Source organism: Anomaloglossus baeobatrachus (genome assembly GCF_048569485.1).
Source record: "Anomaloglossus baeobatrachus isolate aAnoBae1 chromosome 5 unlocalized genomic scaffold, aAnoBae1.hap1 SUPER_5_unloc_24, whole genome shotgun sequence".
NCBI lineage: Eukaryota > Metazoa > Chordata > Amphibia > Anura > Aromobatidae > Anomaloglossus > Anomaloglossus baeobatrachus.
This window is the reverse complement of record NW_027441800.1, coordinates 292,497-307,640: the sequence shown is the minus strand read 5'-3', so window position 1 is coordinate 307,640 and position 15,144 is coordinate 292,497. Positions and strand designations below refer to the sequence as shown.

The following is a 15,144-nucleotide window of genomic DNA, read 5'->3' as shown; positions in this document are numbered from 1 at the left end:
AGAAATCTAAATCCTAGTGGGCTAAAGGACCAGGTTCCAATGAGTGTTTTAATACAAGACTTAACGATCTAATGGATTGCGTACTTCTGACCACTGGGATTTAGCCTGTTCTACATAAGAAAGCTAAATCCTAGTGGGCTAAAGGACCAGGTCCTAATGAGTGTTTTAATACAATTCTTAGTGGGAAAAAGGACCAGGTCCTTCTGCCCACTGGGATTTAGCCTGTTCTCTGTGAGAAATCTAAATCCTAGTGGGCTAAAGGACCAGGTTCCAATAAGTGTTTTAATACAATTCTTAGTGGGAAAAAGGACCAGGTCCTTCTGCCCACTGGGATTTAGCCTGTTCTACATAAGAAAGCTAAATCCTAGTGGGCTAAAGGACCAGGTCCTAATAAGTGTTTTAATACAATTCTTAGTGGGAAAAAGGACCAGGTCCTTCTGGCCACTGGGATTTAGCCTGTTCTCTGTGAGAAATCTAAATCCTAGTGGGCTAAAGGACCAGGTTCCAATGAGTGTTTTAATACAAGACTTAGCGATCTAATGGATTGCGTACTTCTGACCACTGGGATTTAGCCTGTTCTACATAAGAAAGCTAAATCCTAGTGGGCTAAAGGACCAGGTCCTAATAAGTGTTTTAATACAATTCTTAGTGGGAAAAAGGACCAGGTCCTTCTGCCCACTGGGATTTAGCCTGTTCTCTGTGAGAAATCTAAATCCTAGTGGGCTAAAGGACCAGGTTCCAATGAGTGTTTTAATACAAGACTTAGCGATCTAATGGATTGCGTACTTCTGCCAACTGAGATTTAGCCTGTTCTCTATGAGAAATCTAAATCCTAGTGGGCTAAAGGACCAGGTTCCAATAAGTGTTTTAATACAATTCTTAGTGGGAAAAAGGACCAGGTCCTTCTGGCCACTGGGATTTAGCCTGTTCTCTATGAGAAATCTAAATCCTAGTGGGCTAAAGGACCAGGTTCCAATAAGTGTTTTAATACAATTCTTAGTGGGAAAAAGGACCAGGTCCTTCTGGCCACTGGGATTTAGCCTGTTCTCTATGAGAAATCTAAATCCTAGTGGGCTAAAGGACCAGGTTCCAATGAGTGTTTTAATACAAGACTTAACGATCTAATGGATTGCGTACTTCTGACCACTGGGATTTAGCCTGTTCTACATAAGAAAGCTAAATCCTAGTGGGCTAAAGGACCAGGTCCTAATGAGTGTTTTAATACAATTCTTAGTGGGAAAAAGGACCAGGTCCTTCTGCCCACTGGGATTTAGCCTGTTCTCTGTGAGAAATCTAAATCCTAGTGGGCTAAAGGACCAGGTTCCAATAAGTGTTTTAATACAATTCTTAGTGGGAAAAAGGACCAGGTCCTTCTGCCCACTGGGATTTAGCCTGTTCTACATAAGAAAGCTAAATCCTAGTGGGCTAAAGGACCAGGTCCTAATAAGTGTTTTAATACAATTCTTAGTGGGAAAAAGGACCAGGTCCTTCTGGCCACTGGGATTTAGCCTGTTCTCTGTGAGAAATCTAAATCCTAGTGGGCTAAAGGACCAGGTTCCAATGAGTGTTTTAATACAAGACTTAGCGATCTAATGGATTGCGTACTTCTGACCACTGGGATTTAGCCTGTTCTACATAAGAAAGCTAAATCCTAGTGGGCTAAAGGACCAGGTTCAAATAAGTGTTTTAATACATTTCTTAGTGGGAAAAAGGACCAGGTCCTTCTGCCCACTGGGATTTAGCCTGTTCTCTATGAGAAATCTAAATCCTAGTGGGCTAAAGGACCAGGTTCCAATAAGTGTTTTAATACAATTCTTAGTGGGGAAAAAGGACCAGGTCCTTCTGGCCACTGGGATTTAGCCTGTTCTACATAAGAAAGCTAAATCCTAGAGGGCTAAAGGACCAGGTCCTAATAAGTGTTTTAATACAAGACTTAGTGATCTAATGGATCCTTCCACTGGGATTTAGCTTTCTCTATCCAGAGCCAGCTATTTGCCAGTGGGCAGAGGGACCAGGTCCTTCTACCCACTGGGATTTAGCCTGCTCTCTATTAGAAAGCTAAATCCTAGTGGGCTAAAGGACCAGGTCCTAATGAGTGTTTTAATATGATTTTTAGTGGGGAAAAAAGGACCAGGTCCTTCTGCCCACTGGGAATTAGCCTGCTCTACATAAGAAAGTTAAATCCTAGTGGGCTAAAGGATCAGGTCCTAATGAGTGTTTTAATACAATTCTTAGTGGGAAAAAGGACTGGGTCCTTCTGCCCACTGGGATTTAGCCTGCTCTCTATGCGAAAGCTAAATCCTAGTGGGCTAAAGGACCAGGTCCCAATAACTGTTTTAATACAAGACTTAGTGATCTAATGGACCAGGTCCTTCTGCCCACTGGGATTTAGCCTGCTCGCTATGAAAATGCTAAACTCTAGTGGGCTAAAGGACCAGGTCCCTAGGGGTGTTTTTAAAATGGACACACTTGGCTAAAAACCATGTCATCATGCCAATTGGGATTTATTCTACTGTATCTGTAGATTATCTGCAGTAGAATCATAGAATGTTATAGTTGAACTGGACCTCCAGGGTCATCAGGTCCAACTCCCTGCTCAAAGCAAGATTCACTATATCATCCCACACAGGTGTCTGTCCAGTCTCCTTTTTACGTCTTCCATTGAAGGGGAACTCACTACCTCTTGTGGTTCCAGTCATTGATCACCCTCACTGTCAAAAGGTTTTTATTCCAAAATCTAATCTGTGACGCTTCCCAATCAGTTTCATTCCATTGCTTCTATTCTTTCCTTGTCCTTGTCCTTGTCAACCCTAGTTCGACAGCCTTTGAGATATTTGCAGACGGCTATTAAGATTCCTCTCCGTTTTCTTTTTTTCAAGCTAAACATTCCCAAATCCTGTAACCATTCCTCATCAGACAGTTTATAGACCGGTCACCATTCTGGCTGCTCTTCTGTGAACTTGCTCCAATTTGTTGATGTCTTTTTTTAAGACGTGGTGCTCAGAATTGCAGATGAGGTCTGACCAAAGAGGAGTAGAGGGTGATAATTACTTCACGTGATCGATGGCTGGACCATATATGACAAGCTTTTCTCCCCCCATTCACCTTTTGTGTCTCCCCTATTTCCTCATAGAATGTAAGCTTACGAGCAGGGCCCTCACTCCTCCTGGTATCTTAATTTTGTTATTTTGTATTCTCATATTGTCTGTACATGTCCCCTCTGAATTGTAAAGCGCTGTGGAATATGTTGGCGCTATAGAAATAAAACATTATTATCTGTGCTTCTGTAAATACATTGCACAATTGTGCTTGTCTTTTTTGCTGCTGCATCACACTGTTGACTCATGTTCAGTCTGTCATCTATCAGTATGCGATTAGTATATTAGTGGTACTAGATTTGAAAGTGTTCACATTATTTTTTTTCACATAGACTAAGTGATATGGAAGACTACAAAGTAAGCTCTTAGGTTGCATGTACAGCAGCTGACGCAGTGTCAGCCCGCCTGTGGAAATGTGGGTGTGCTCTGCAGGAGAATGCAGCAGTCCGCGCCTACTATCAGGGTTCAGTGTGCTACCTACTTTTGCTTTTTTCTCCCTATGAAGAACATTCTGGCCACAGGAACATAAATTGACATGCTGCAGCTTGGAAAGCCGCGCCACATGTAAGTTTACGGAGCAGAGAAAAGAAGCACCGTGGGCAAGAGATTTCTATAAATCCATCCACTATGCTTGTACTGTAGAACGCAGCATTCTGTATGCAGACAAACACGCTACTTCCAAAACGTTGCAAACACTGACTGTGCAAATACACTGTGTGCAGAATTATTAGGCAAATGAGTATTTTGATCACATGATGCTTTTTATACATGTTGTCCTACTCCAAGCTGTATAGGCTTGAGAGCCAACTACCAATTAAGTAAATCAGGTGATGTGCATCTCTGTAATGAGGAGGGGTGCGGTGTAATGACATTAACACCCTATATAAGGTGTGCTTAATTATTAGGCAACTTCCTTTGGCAAAATGGGTCAGAAGAGAGATTTGACGGTCTCTGAAAAGTCCAAAATTGTGAGATGTCTTTCAGAGGGATGCAGCAGTCTTGAAACTGACAAACGTTTGAAGCGTGATCACCGAACAATCAAGCGTTTCATGTCAAATAGCCAACAGGGTCGCAAGCAGTGTGCTGGGCAAAAAAGGCGCAAAATAACTGCCCATGAATTGATGAAAATCAAGCGTAAAGCTGCCAAGATGCCATTTGCCACCAGTTTGGCCATATTTCAGAGCTGCAACGTTACTGGAGTATCAAAAAGCACAAGGTGTGCCATACTCAGGGACATGGCCAAGGTAAGGAAGGCTGAAAAACCACCACATTTGAACAAGAAACATAAGATAAAACGTCAACACTGGGCCAAGAAATATCTTAAGACTGGTTTTTCAAAGGTTTTATGGACTGATGAAATGAGTGTGACTATTGATGGGCCAGATGCTGGATCAGTAAAGGGCAGAGAGCTCTACTCCGACTCAGACGCCAGCAAGGTGGAGGTGGGGAACTGGTATGGGCTGGTATCATCAAAGATGAACTTGTGGGGCCTTTTCGAATTGAGGATGGGGTGAAGCTCAACTCCCAGACTTACTGCCAGTTTCTGGAAGACAACTTCAAGCAGTGGTACAGGAAGAAGTCGGTATCGTTCAAGAAAAACATGATTTTCATGCAGGACATTGCTCCATCACATGCATCCAGCTACTCCACAGCGTTGCTGAACAATAAAGATCTAAAAGATGAAAAAAATAATGACATGGCCCCCTTGTTCACCTGATCTGAACCCCATAGAGAACCTGTGGTCCCTCATAAAATGTAAGATCTACAGGGAGGGAAAACAGTCCACCTCTCGGAACAGTGTCTGGAGGCTGTGGTGGCTGCTGCATGCAATGTTGATCATAAACAGATCAAGCAACTGACAGCATCTATGAATGGTCGGCTGCTTAGTGTCATCATAAAGAAAGGTGGCTATATTGGTCACTCATTTTTTGGGGTTTTGTTTTTGCATGTCAGAAATGTTTATTTCTAAATTTTGTGCAGTTATATTGGTTTACCTGGTGAAAATAAACAAGTGAGATGGGAATATATTTGGTTTTTATTAAGTTGCCTAATAATGCTGCACAGTAATAGTTACCTGCACAAACAGATATCCTCCTAAGATAGCCAAATCTAAAAAAAACCCCACTCCAACTGCCAAAAATATTAAGCTTTGATATTTATGAGTCTTTTGGATTGATTGAGAACATAGTTGTTGATCAATAATAAAAAAATCCTCTAAAATACAACTTGCCTAATAATTCTGCACGCGGTGTAAATGTACACCCCCAAACCAGATTGAGCACCGTCTTCACTGCGGTGATGTTCTATGCTGTTTGGCTGTGACATCACGTCAACATTGCTGCAGCCAATCACACATCTCCGTGGCTCATCCGATGTAGCTGGAACGAGTTGCTGAGGTCAGTGATTGGCTGGAAGAGATCAATGTCTTGATGAAGACAGTTCTGAACGTTACTAAAGTTTCTTGTTCTGTTACACATGGAGTCGAAGGAAAGAAAAAAAATTAATGAGTAGTTAATCAGGATAAGACCTTTAGTTGCAGGGCGCCCTTTGCAGATGTTTTTTTTCTTTCAACTCACTATTACAAACTTTGCTATGTAAGGTTTATTCCCTTTAAAGTGGTTATTTTATGAAATAAATCTATTCACAATGATGTACATGCTGCCATATTCATCATATAGGTGAAATGTGTCTGCCCGCAGCTTGTAATGTATTCCATGTAATAGGGCGGTCGTTCAATGCTTCATAACTTCTGTCAGGGCCCATCAATCACTAGTGAGTAACGTTATGCCAGGTAATAAAATGAAGAGGTAAGGCTGTGGTCCGGTCAGAGGCTGTTCTCATACCTCCTGTCCATCTGCCGCACATTACACACCAGCCAGGTAATATAATGAAGAGCTAAGGCTGTGGTGCGGTCAGAGGCCGTTCTCACACCTCCTGTCCATCTGCCACACATTACACACCGGCCAGGTAATATAATGAAGAGCTAAGGCTGTGGTGCGGTCAGAGGCCGTTCTCACACCTCCTGTCCATCTGCCACACATTACACACCGGCCAGGTAATATAATGAAGAGCTAAGGATGTGGTGCGGTCAGAGGCCGTTCTCATACCTCCTGTCCATCTGCCACACATTACACACCGGCCAGGTAATATAATGAAGAGCTGAGGATGTGGTGCGGTCAGAGGCCGTTCTCACACCTCCTGTCCATCTGCCACACATTACACACCGGCCAGGTAATATAATGAAGAGCTAAGGCTGTGGTGCGGTCAGAGGCCGTTCTCACACCTCCTGTCCATCTGCCACACATTACACACCGGCCAGGTAATATAATGAAGAGCTAAGGATGTGGTGCGGTCAGAGGCCGTTCTCATACCTCCTGTCCATCTGCCACACATTACACACCGGCCAGGTAATATAATGAAGAGCTGAGGATGTGGTGCGGTCAGAGGCCGTTCTCACACCTCCTGTCCATCTGCCACACATTACACACCGGCCAGGTAATATAATGAAGAGCTAAGGCTGTGGTGCGGTCAGAGGCCGTTCTCACACCTCCTGTCCATCTGCCACACATTACACACCGGCCAGGTAATATAATGAAGAGCTAAGGATGTGGTGCGGTCAGAGGCCGTTCTCATACCTCCTGTCCATCTGCCACACATTACACACCGGCCAGGTAATATAATGAAGAGCTGAGGATGTGGTGCGGTCAGAGGCCGTTCTCACACCTCCTGTCCATCTGCCACACATTACACACCAGCCAGGTAATATAATGAAGAGCTAAGGATGTGGTGCGGTCAGAGGCCGTTCTCATACCTCCTGTCCATCTGCCACACATTACACACCGGCCAGGTAATATAATGAAGAGCTAAGGCTGTGGTGCGGTCAGAGGCCGTTCTCATACCTCCTGTCCATCTGCCACACATTACACACCGGCCAGGTAATATAATGAAGAGCTAAGGATGTGGTGCGGTAGAGGCCGTTCTCATACCTCCTGTCCATCTGCCACACATTACACACCGGCCAGGTAATATAATGAAGAGCTAAGGCTGTGGTGCGGTCAGAGGCCGTTCTCATACCTCCTGTCCATCTACCTCACATTACACACCGGCCAGGTAATATAATGAAGAGCTAAGGCTGTGGTGCGGTCAGAGGCCGTTCTCATACCTCCTGTCCGTCTGCCACACATTACACACCGGCCAGGTAATATAATGAAGAGCTAAGGCTGTGGTGCGGTAGAGGCCGTTCTCACACCTCCTGTCCATCTGCCACACATTACACACCGGCCAGGTAATATAATGAAGAGCTAAGGATGTGGTGCGGTCAGAGGCCGTTCTCATACCTCCTGTCCATCTGCCACACATTACACACCGGCCAGGTAATATAATGAAGAGCTAAGGCTGTGGTGCGGTCAGAGGCCGTTCTCATACCTCCTGTCCGTCGGCCACACATTACACACCGGCCAGGTAATATAATGAAGAGCTAAGGATGTGGTGCGGTCAGAGGCCGTTCTCACACCTCCTGTCCATCTGCCACACATTACACACCGGCCAGGTAATATAATGAAGAGCTAAGGATGTGGTGCGGTCAGAGGCCGTTCTCACACCTCCTGTCCGTCTGCCGCACATTACACACCGGCCAGGTAATATAATGAAGAGCTAAGGATGTGGTGCGGTCAGAGGCCGTTCTCATACCTCCTGTCCGTCTGCCACACATTACACACCGGCCAGGTAATATAATGAAGAGCTGAGGATGTGGTGCGGTCAGAGGCCGTTCTCACACCTCCTGTCCATCTGCCACACATTACACACCGGCCAGGTAATATAATGAAGAGCTGAGGATGTGGTGCGCTCAGAGGCTGTTCTCACACCTCCTGTCCGTCTGCCGCACATTACACACCGGCCAGGTAATATAATGAAGAGCTAAGGATGTGGTGCGGTCAGAGGCCGTTCTCATACCTCCTGTCCGTCTGCCACACATTACACACCGGCCAGGTAATATAATGAAGAGCTAAGGATGTGGTGCGGTCAGAGGCCGTTCTCATACCTCCTGTCCATCTGCCACACATTACACACTGGCCAGGTAATATAATGAAGAGCTGAGGCTGTGGTGCGGTCAGAGGCCGTTCTCATACCTCCTGTCCGTCTGCCACACGTTACACACCGGCCAGGTAATATAATGAAGAGCTGAGGCTGTGGTGCAGTCAGAGGCCGTTCTCACACCTCCTGTCCATCTGCCACACATTACACACCGGCCAGGTAATACAATGAAGAGCTGAGGATGTGGTGCGGTCAGAGGCCGTTCTCACACCTCCTGTCCATCTGCCACACATTACACACCGGCCAGGTAATATAATGAAGAGCTAAGGCTGTGGTGCGGTCAGAGGCCATTCTCACACCTCCTGTCCATCTGCCACACATTACACACCGGCCAGGTAATATAATGAAGAGCTGAGGATGTGGTGCGGTCAGAGGCCGCTCTCATACCTCCTGTCCGTCTGCCACACATTACACACCGGCCAGGTAATATAATGAAGAGCTAAGGCTGTGGTGCGGTCAGAGGCCATTCTCATACCTCCTGGCCATCTGCCACACATTACACACCGGCCAGGTAATATAATGAAGAGCTAAGGATGTGGTGTGGTCAGGGGCCGTTCTCACACCTCCTGTCCATCTGCCACACATTACACACCGGCCAGGTAATACAATGAAGAGCTGAGGATGTGGTGCGGTAGAGGCCGTTCTCATACCTCCTGTCCATCTGCCACACATTACACACCGGCCAGGTAATATAATGAGGAGCTAAGGATGTGGTGCGGTCAGAGACCATTCTCATACCTCCTGTCCATCTGCCGCACATTACACACCGGCCAGGTAATACAATGAAGAGCTAAGGATGTGTTGCGGTCAGAGGCCGTTCTCACACCTCCTGTCCGTCTGCCACACATTACACACCGGCCAGGTAATATAATGAAGAGCTAAGGCTGTGGTGCGGTCAGAGGCCATTCTCATACCTCCTGTCCGTCTGCCACACATTACACACCGGCCACTGTCACAGGTCTGGGAAGTTAATGAACAGCAATTCCATCTTTAGGCCCTGTGCGCACGCTGCGTATTTTGCCACGTTTTTTGGTGGTTTGTTGCCCAAAACTGTATGCATTGTCTTCCCCAGCAAAGTCTATGAGAATTCAGACAGGCTGTGCGCACGTCGCTTCTTTGTTCCTTGCAGTTTTTGTGGAAGGAAAGAGCAGCAGCATGTCACTTCTTTCTGTGTTTTGGAGGACTGGCAGATCAATCCCCCGCTGGCTCCAGGTCAGTGAGGGATTGATCCCCGGTGTCTGGTCAGATGCTGGTCCCCATAAAAAGTCTATGGGGAACAGAATCCGGCACAAAGGGGTAGGAGCAAGCACTTCATACTCACCGATCACCGGCGCGGCTGTCACACTGCTCCTGCGGCCTCTCATTCTTCTTCCTGGGCCGCTCATTAAGCTCATACATATTCACGGCTTCCCCTGCCCACTGGTGGCTGTGATTGGTTGCAGTCAGATGCACCGCCACACTGACTGACAGCTGTCTGACTGCAACCAATCACAGCCGCCGGTGGGTCTATATTATACAGTAAAATAACAGCGTGCAGTCCCCTCAATTTTGATACCCAGCTAAGGTAAAGCCTCACAACTGGTGGCTGGTATTCTCAGACTGGGGAGGCCTATGGTTATTAGGCTGCCCCTCCCCCAGCCTAAAAATATCAGCCTGCAGCCTCCCGGATCGCTGCATCCATTAGATGTGACAATCCCAGCACTTTACCTGGATCATCTTGATTGCCCTGGTGTGATGGTAATCGGGGTAATAAGGAGTTAATAGCAGCCCATAGCTGCCACTAAGTCCTAAATTAGTGATGGTAGCATCTATGAGACCCCAAATAAGAGAGGAAATCCAGAAACAGCTTAATTAAAAGAAACTTTATTAAAGACAGTGGGAAAAAAAGGACACCCTGTCCATCACCACGTCTCACACAGATGACACAGAGAAGCATCAATACAAACATTATATAAGTACACCCCATATAATACACAGCACAGAGAATATATAAGTACACCCCATATAATACACAGTGCAAAGAATATACAAGTACACCCCATATAATACACAGCGCAGAGAATATATAAGTACACCCCATATAATACACAGCACAGAGAATATATAAGTACACCCCATATAATACACAGCACAGAGAATATATAAGTACACCCCATATAATACACAGTGCAGAGAATATACACACAGAGATATCCTCTTATGTCACTTGTGGGATTCTCTCCAATAGATGAAACCTTCATATTCAGTGGATGAGGAAGAATTCTCTGTGGAGCCGATATTGCCCCGAACGCTAGAAAGAAAAATTACCAATAATTAGTAATAATAATAATGCCAAAAATTCCCATAAACTGTGTATAATGAATGCGCTGATAATCACCTGCTAATAAACACATCAGTATCAGTCACAGATCATTGTGGAATTCAGCCCTTTGTGATCTCTGGCTCCAGCTTTAATAACCAATGGGCTTCCCTTATATACAGTGACCGCTCCAATCCCCTCCTCCTGGATCTATCCCCCCGCTCCATACCTCTAACGGGAAAAGACAACAGGGACGCCGGGTGCTGCTCTGCGACTCCCCCCCAGGCAGAGCATCGCACCCTCTCTCCCCCCCTTCCCCCAGGCAGAGCATCGCACCCTCTCTCCCCCCCTTCCCCCAGGCAGAGCATCGCACCCTCTCTCCCCCCCTTCCCACAGGCAGAGCATCGCACCCTCTCTCCCCCCCTTCCCCCAGGCAGAGCATCACACCCTCTCTCTCCCCCTTCCCCCAGGCAGAGCATCGCACCCTCTCTCCCCCCCTTCCCCCAGGCAGAGCATCGCACCCTCTCTCTCCCCCTTCCCCCAGGCAGAGCATCGCACCCTCTCTCCCCCCCTTCCCCCAGGCAGAGCATCGCACCCTCTCTCCCCCCCTTCCCCCAGGCAGAGCATCGCACCCTCTCTCCCCCCCCTTCCCCCAGGCAGAGCATCGCACCCTCTCTCCCCCCCCTTCCCCCAGGCAGAGCATCGCACCCTCTCTCCCCCCCTTCCCCCAGGCAGAGCATCGCACCCTCTCTCCCCCCCTTCCCCCAGGCAGAGCATCGCACCCTCTCTCCCCCCCTTCCCCCACGGTCAGAGCATCACATCTACTGCTGCACACTATTGCACCCAGAGACGGTGACCTACAATCCCTTTTTATTTCCCCCTGAGGCTCATACATGATAATCTCCATCAGATATTACCTCCTGTTACATCACACCCAGGGCTGGAAACAGCAGAAGCAGGGAAGAGGGGAAACATCCTGCTGCTTGTACAGCAACTGCGCACTGACTGCCGGGAACTACAGGCTCCTCCCACACAAGAGGCCGGTCACATGGGTGTGACGTCAGCAGAGGTCCTTCTGGCCACTGGGATCTAGACTCTACCATATATCTAGTGTGCGGCTCTGCAGGTGGAGGTAGGTGCAGGGTATTATATATCTAGTGTGCGGCTCTGCAGGTGGAGGTAGGTGCAGGGTATTATATATCTAGTGTGCGGCTCTGCAGGTGGAGGTAGGTGCAGGGTATTATATATCTAGTGTGCGGCTCTGCAGGTGGAGGTAGGTGCAGGGTATTATATATCTAGTGTGCGGCTCTGCAGGTGGAGGTAGGTGCAGGGTATTATATATCTAGTGTGCGGCTCTGCAGGTGGAGGTAGGTGCAGGGTATTATATATCTAGTGTGCGGCTCTGCAGGTGGAGGTAGGTGCAGGGTATTATATATCTAGTGTGCGGCTCTGCAGGTGGAGGTAGGTGCAGGGTATTATATATCTAGTGTGCGGCTCTGCAGGTGGAGGTAGGTGCAGGGTATTATATATCTAGTGTGCGGCTCTGCAGGTGGAGGTAGGTGCAGGGTATTATATATCTAGTGTGCGGCTCTGCAGGTGGAGGTAGGTGCAGGGTATTATATATCTAGTGTGCGGCTCTGCAGGTGGAGGTAGGTGCAGGGTATTATATCTAGTGTGTGGCTCTGCAGGTGGAGGTAGGTGCAGGGTATTATATATCTAGTGTGCGGCTCTGCAGGTGGAGGTAGGTGCAGGGTATTATATATCTAGTGTGCGGCTCTGCAGGTGGAGGTAGGTGCAGGGTATTATATATCTAGTGTGCGGCTCTGCAGGTGGAGGTAGGTGCAGGGTATTATATATCTAGTGTGCGGCTCTGCAGGTGGAGGTAGGTGCAGGGTATTATATATCTAGTGTGCGGCTCTGCAGGTGGAGGTAGGTGCAGGGTATTATATATCTAGTGTGCGGCTCTGCAGGTGGAGGTAGGTGCAGGGTATTATATATCTAGTGTGCGGCTCTGCAGGTGGAGGTAGGTGCAGGGCATTATATATCTAGTGTGCGGCTCTGCAGGTGGAGGTAGGTGCAGGGTATTATATATCTAGTGTGCGGCTCTGCAGGTGGAGGTAGGTGCAGGGTATTATATATCTAGTGTGCGGCTCTGCAGGTGGAGGTAGGTGCAGGGTATTATATATCTAGTGTGCGGCTCTGCAGGTGGAGGTAGGTGCAGGGTATTATATATCTAGTGTGCGGCTCTGCAGGTGGAGGTAGGTGCAGGGTATTATATATCTAGTGTGCGGCTCTGCAGGTGGAGGTAGGTGCAGGGTATTATATATCTAGTGTGCGGCTCTGCAGGTGGAGGTAGGTGCAGGGTATTATATATCTAGTGTGCGGCTCTGCAGGTGGAGGTAGGTGCAGGGTATTATATATCTAGTGTGCGGCTCTGCAGGTGGAGGCAGGTGCAGGGTATTATATATCTAGTGTGCGGCTCTGCAGGTGGAGGTAGGTGCAGGGTATTATATATCTAGTGTGCGGCTCTGCAGGTGGAGGTAGGTGCAGGGTATTATATATCTAGTGTGCGGCTCTGCAGGTGGAGGTAGGTGCAGGGTATTATATATCTAGTGTGCGGCTCTGCAGGTGGAGGTAGGTGCAGGGTATTATATATCTAGTGTGCGGCTCTGCAGGTGGAGGTAGGTGCAGGGTATTATATATCTAGTGTGCGGCTCTGCAGGAGGAGGTAGGTGCAGGGTATTATATATCTAGTGTGCGGCTCTGCAGGAGGAGGTAGGTGCAGGGTATTATATATCTAGTGTGCGGCTCTGCAGGTGGAGGTAGGTGCAGGGTATTATATATCTAGTGTGCGGCTCTGCAGGTGGAGGTAGGTGCAGGGTATTATATATCCGGTGTGCGGCTCTGCAGGTGGAGGTAGGTGCAGGGTATTATATATCTAGTGTGCGGCTCTGCAGGTGGAGGTAGGTGCAGGTTATTATATATCTAGTGTGCGGCTCTGCAGGAGGAGGTAGGTGCAGGGTATTATATATCTAGTGTGCGGCTCTGCAGGTGGAGGTAGGTGCAGGGTATTATATATCCGGTGTGCGGCTCTGCAGGTGGAGGTAGGTGCAGGGTATTATATATCTAGTGTGCGGCTCTGCAGGTGGAGGTAGGTGCAGGGTATTATATATCCGGTGTGCGGCTCTGCAGGTGGAGGTAGGTGCAGGGTATTATATATCTAGTGTGCGGCTCTGCAGGAGGAGGTAGGTGCAGGGTATTATATATCTAGTGTGCGGCTCTGCAGGTGGAGGTAGGTGCAGGGTATTATATATCTAGTGTGCGGCTCTGCAGGAGGAGGTAGGTGCAGGGTATTATATATCTAGTGTGCGGCTCTGCAGGAGGAGGTAGGTGCAGGGTATTATATATCTAGTGTGCGGCTCTGCAGGTGGAGGTAGGTGCAGGGTATTATATATCTAGTGTGCGGCTCTGCAGGTGGAGGTAGGTGCAGGGTATTATATATCTAGTGTGCGGCTCTGCAGGTGGAGGTAGGTGCAGGGTATTATATATCTAGTGTGCGGCTCTGCAGGTGGAGGTAGGTGCAGGGTATTATATATCTAGTGTGCGGCTCTGCAGGTGGAGGTAGGTGCAGGGTATTATATATCTAGTGTGCGGCTCTGCAGGTGGAGGTAGGTGCAGGGTATTATATATCTAGTGTGCGGCTCTGCAGGAGGAGGTAGGTGCAGGGTATTATATATCTAGTGTGCGGCTCTGCAGGTGGAGGTAGGTGCAGGTTATTATATATCTAGTGTGCGGCTCTGCAGGTGGAGGTAGGTGCAGGGTATTATATATCTAGTGTGCGGCTCTGCAGGTGGAGGTAGGTGCAGGGTATTATATATCTAGTGTGCGGCTCTGCAGGTGGAGGTAGGTGCAGGGTATTATATATCTAGTGTGCGGCTCTGCAGGAGGAGGTAGGTGCAGGGTATTATATATCTAGTGTGCGGCTCTGCAGGTGGAGGTAGATGCAGGGTATTATATATCTAGTGTGCGGCTCTGCAGGTGGAGGTAGGTGCAGGGTATTATATATCTAGTGTGCGGCTCTGCAGGTGGAGGTAGGTGCAGGGTATTATATATCTAGTGTGCGGCTCTGCAGGTGGAGGTAGGTGCAGGGTATTATATATCTAGTGTGCGGCTCTGCAGGTGGAGGTAGGTGCAGGGTATTATATATCTAGTGTGCGGCTCTGCAGGTGGAGGTAGGTGCAGGGTATTATATATCTAGTGTGCGGCTCTGCAGGTGGAGGTAGGTGCAGGGTATTATATATCTAGTGTGCGGCTCTGCAGGTGGAGGTAGGTGCAGGGTATTATATATCTAGTGTGCGGCTCTGCAGGTGGAGGTAGGTGCAGGGTATTATATATCTAGTGTGCGGCTCTGCAGGTGGAGGTAGGTGCAGGGTATTATATATCTAGTGTGCGGCTCTGCAGGAGGAGGTAGGTGCAGGGTATTATATATCTAGTGTGCGGCTCTGCAGGTGGAGGTAGATGCAGGGTATTATATATCTAGTGTGCGGCTCTGCAGGTGGAGGTAGGTGCAGGGTATTATATATCTAGTGTGCGGCTCTGCAGGTGGAGGTAGGTGCAGGGTATTATATATCTAGTGTGCGGCTCTGCAGGTGG

The 15,144-nt window shown here is 48.0% G+C and overlaps 1 protein-coding gene and 1 long non-coding RNA gene across 2 annotated transcripts in view; one reads left to right on the top strand and one right to left on the bottom strand.

Moving 5' to 3' along the window:
• LOC142259064 (uncharacterized) overlaps nucleotides 1–15,144 on the top strand; it is a 143,710-nt gene that overhangs the window by 84,693 nt on the left and 43,873 nt on the right. The gene's annotated exons all lie outside the window — the stretch shown is intronic.
• Nucleotides 10,040–11,506, bottom strand: LOC142259073 (uncharacterized). The gene is made up of 2 exons (XR_012727922.1): nucleotides 11,409–11,506; nucleotides 10,040–10,482 (listed from the first exon to the last, which is right to left on the bottom strand). It is a non-coding gene; the product is annotated as an uncharacterized LOC142259073 (long non-coding RNA).